We start from the raw sequence: 4,419 nt of genomic DNA, 5'->3' as shown, positions 1-4,419 counted from the left end.
AAAAGTATCCCAATGCATCCTCCAATATTTTTTTAGTTTTTTTTTTTTTTTGGGGGGGGGGGGGATTGGGGGGTAGAGGTGGTGGGTGCTATACTGGGAATTGAGCTGTGCCTGTACCAGATCAATACCACTATCACGATGGGTAGAGAGTGAGACAAGGGTGAATAAGAACATGACAAAACTTTTCTTCCATCTTGAAGATGGCTTTTTCTTTATTGAATGTTTTCTTGGTTGCAGTAAATATTTAACTGTTTTTAAGAAATCCTACAAAGTTAAGTCAGATTGATTCTAGTTCTTTCAATGTTTCTGTGAGGAAAAAAGAAAACTTGGAGCTACCTAATCTGCCATTTTGGTGATGTCACTCCTGCAGTTTTCATTTAATTAGTGTTTGCTGGTATATAGTATGCCATATTCGAAGTTAGTTTCTTTTACACATCGTATAATTGAGTGATGTTTTTTATCCATTCTCACCATCTATGTCTTTAAGTTGGTATATTTACAACTAATAAAATTATTAATACGTTTTCATTCAAGTCTACCATTTTGTTATTTGTCTTTTGTTTGTACCATTTCTTTTCTTTGTTCCTTAGTTTCTCATTTCCTGCTAAATTTTGGTTATTTAAACATTTTTGTGTGTTTTATTTTAATATATCTATTGTAATTTTGACTATAGCCTTGTGGTTAGCATGGTGGTTGTTCTAGGGGTTACAACATATGTGCTTAACTTTTCAATAGCTTTCCACTTATGTCAAATTTAGAAACATTATCATACATAGTTTCCTTTACCATCTCCTCTTTATGCTATAATTATAATATATTACTTATAAACATTAAAAATTACAACAGTTTCATATTTTTTGTTTGGACCATCAAATATACTTTAAAGAACTAAAGAGGAGAGGACTAGGTTCTTCTATTTACTCAGATACTTATGACTTCTGTTGCTAGTTTTACATTCCTGATATCCTAAGTTTCTTTCTGGTGTTATTTAACTTTCATGTGAAGAACTTCTTTTAGCAATTCTCTTAGAGCAGGTCTAGCAATAAATTCTGATAATTTTTCCTTTTATGAGAATGTCGTTGTTATGGGTTGATTTGTGTCCCCAACCACTCTCACTTTCCAATTAAAAGATACATTGTAACCCTAACCTTCAGTATATCAGAATGTTTCTTTATTTAAAAATAATGTTTTTACAGAGAAATTCAAGTTAAAATAAGGTCATTAGGATGGATCTTAATCCAATATGACTGAAGAATAGGAAATTTGGATACAGAGGTGGACACACATATAGGGACAATGATGTGAAGAGACACAGAAAGAGCATGGCCATTTACATGACAATAAGAGAAGCATGGAACAGAATTTTCCTTCACAGCTCTCAGAAAAAATTCACCTTGCTGATATCTCGATTTCAGACTTAAAGTCTCTGGAACTGTGAGGAAAAAAATTTCTGTTGTTTGAGCCACACAGTTTGTGGGACATTGCTGTAGTAGCCCTAGTGAACTAATGCAGTCATTTTTAAAAGATATTTTCACTGGAAATAAAATTCTGGGTTGACAATTTTCTTTCAGAATTTAAAAAAACAATGTGCCTATTCCTTTGGCCCCAATAGTTTCTTATAAGAAATTCACAGTAATTAAAATTACTGTTTCTTTGAAAGTAATGCACTGTTTATTTCTGGCTTCTTTCAATGTTTTTAGTTTTGGCAGTTTGATTATGATTTGTCTGGACATGGATTTTTTCTGTATTATCCTGTTAGGGTTCACTGAGCTTTTGAATCTGTAGGGTTTTGCCCTGCTTTATTCATGGGATGTTTTCAGCCATATTTTTTAATGTAATTTTCAGCACTACAGTTTTTCTCCTTCCCCTAATGGAATCTGATTAGATAAAAATGTTACCATCTTAAAGGGCCCCAAGATTCTGTTCATTTTAAATCATTTCCCTCTTTTGTTTATATTGAATGATTTCTATTGACCTATATTTAAGTTAACTGACTCTTTAGTCTATCATTTTCAGTCTTCTATTGAGCCTAATCAGTAGATATTTTTTTTTAATTTTAGTTTTTGTATTTTTCAGTTATTAAGATTTTATTTGTTTTTGTTATTTTCTATACCTTCTGTTTCTATCCTCAGATTACTTTTCCATTTATTCCAAGACTGTTTATGATTATTAGAGCATGATTGTATAGTAGATGCTGTAAAATCTTTGTTGTATAATTCCAACATATGTGTCATCTCAGCCTTGGTATTTGTTAATTTTCTCATTCCATGTGAATTGATATTTTTCTGGTTATTTGTATGCTGATTTAACCTTAGACACTTTGGATATTATGTTGTGAGATGGCAGTTCTTGTTTGAACCCTATGGGATATAATAGTATTTAATGATTAATCAACCTGGTTAGATTCATACCACAAGTTCGTGCTTTCTGTGTGCTATGATTCATTGTCAGTTTAGTTTTCCAAACATTTGTAATGTCAGTTGGATCTGTCTCACATGTGTTTATAAACAACCTTATGATTTTGCTTTTAAAAACTGCTCCCTTTCCAGGATCTCCTTAATATTTTCTGGTTATATGGGATTTCCCTTTTCAGTTAACTGGCCAGAAAGCTGGGAATTTAGTTCTCTTGCTCTGCATGCAATTCTGTGATTGTTCCCAAGTGACATGGGCAAAAGCAATGGGAGAACAGAGAGAGAGAAAAAAAGGCAATGGTGGTTTGCAATGCCAGCTTGGGATCATTGTTCCACCTATCAAAGAGGAGTTTTCCTCACTCTCAGAGTTTGTGTTCTGTAGACCCCCTTTGGAGCTTTTGTTGCTACAACCAGAAGATAGCTGGGTGTTGGGTTTGAAAAAATAAAAAACAATCTGAAGATTTTCTCACTCTCTCTGAGCAGTAGGAGTTCCCTTTATAGCTCTTTGAGCTAGAACTGGAGGGTTTCTCCTTGATCTACTTTTATTTATGTAATTCCTACTTTTAGGTTACAGGCTGTGATGCAGTTCAGGCTTGAGAAGACCAGAAGTAGGTAAAAGGTAAACTCATTGCTGGTCCAGTGGTACTTCAAATTCTGATCTTCACATATCTGCTTGTTAGTATTTAATTTTCAAATAGCTGTTTCATATAGTATGTTTAGTTTTTACAGTTACATTCAGTATTAAAGAATGGGTGTTTACTCCATTTTAGTCAGAAGTAGAATTATGTAAAATCTTTATTAATAACCTTTCTTCTATTTCTGATACTGTGAGATCTCTCCCCTTCCCTATCTTTCTCTTTCACTCTCCAATTCATTCTGTCTTTACCTACATTCTGTCTCTCTGTTTCTGTCTCTCTTTAATCTTTCTCTCTTTCTGTCCATCTTTCAGTCTAGCCAGAGATTAACCAATTTAATTAATCATTTCAAGTAATCAGCTTTTTGTTTCATTGATTTTCTTTATTTCTGTATGCTTTTCTACTCCACTGATTTCTATTTTTATCTTTATTATTTACATTCTGCTTATTTTACACTTAATTTGTTATTCTTCTAGTTTTATAAGATGGGTGCTTAATTAATTGATGTTTAAAAACTAACATAGTAAAGTTTTAATTTTTCATTTTATTCCTATAAATATTTACTGTTATTATTTCTCTCTTAGAGTGCTTTTTCTGCATTCCACAAATTTTGATGTAGTAAATATGCATTTTTATTATACTTAAAATATTTTCTAAACTACCACATGATTTCTTTTTTAAAGCATGAGTAACTTAGAAGAAGGTATTGTTTAATACTAGATATTTGGATATTTTTAGGTATCTTTATTTTTATTGTTTTAAGTTAAGTTGCTTTAGATTTGAGAACATATTCTATGTTATCTCAATCCTTTTAAATCTACTTCTATTTTTTCTTGTCTTTATATTTAACCTTTCTGCATTTTTTGTTATATGCGTATCACTTATAAATAGAACTTATGTTGAATTATATATTTTTCTAAATCGGTGCAACTAACATCTTTTAAAATAGAATTTCTTTGAATATACAATAAAGTTACATAATTCAAAAATATAACAACTCATTCTTATATTTAAAATTTCTCCCACTTCCTTTTCCCAACTACTTTTTTCTATCACTCCTAACTCCTTTCTCTGCAAAGTAGATAACCATTATTACAATTCTCTTGCATTTTCTTCCAGATTTTCTTTATGCATAACAAATAAATAAAAATATAAACTCTTAATTTTATTCCTTTTATAATATAAGGTTATCAATATACATATTGTTGTATTTTGTTTTTATAACAAAAATCTTTGAACATTTTCCATATCAGTATATAGAGAACTTCATTTATTTTACTGCTGCATATTTCATTCTATAAATTCTATTTAACCTGACACCTATTTATAGATATTAATTTTCCCCATTTATTTGTCATTAAGATGATGCTGAA

This window comes from Pteropus alecto, unplaced genomic scaffold, assembly GCF_000325575.1.
Source record: "Pteropus alecto unplaced genomic scaffold, ASM32557v1 scaffold146, whole genome shotgun sequence".
NCBI lineage: Eukaryota > Metazoa > Chordata > Mammalia > Chiroptera > Pteropodidae > Pteropus > Pteropus alecto.
This window is presented reverse-complemented; position numbering follows the sequence as displayed.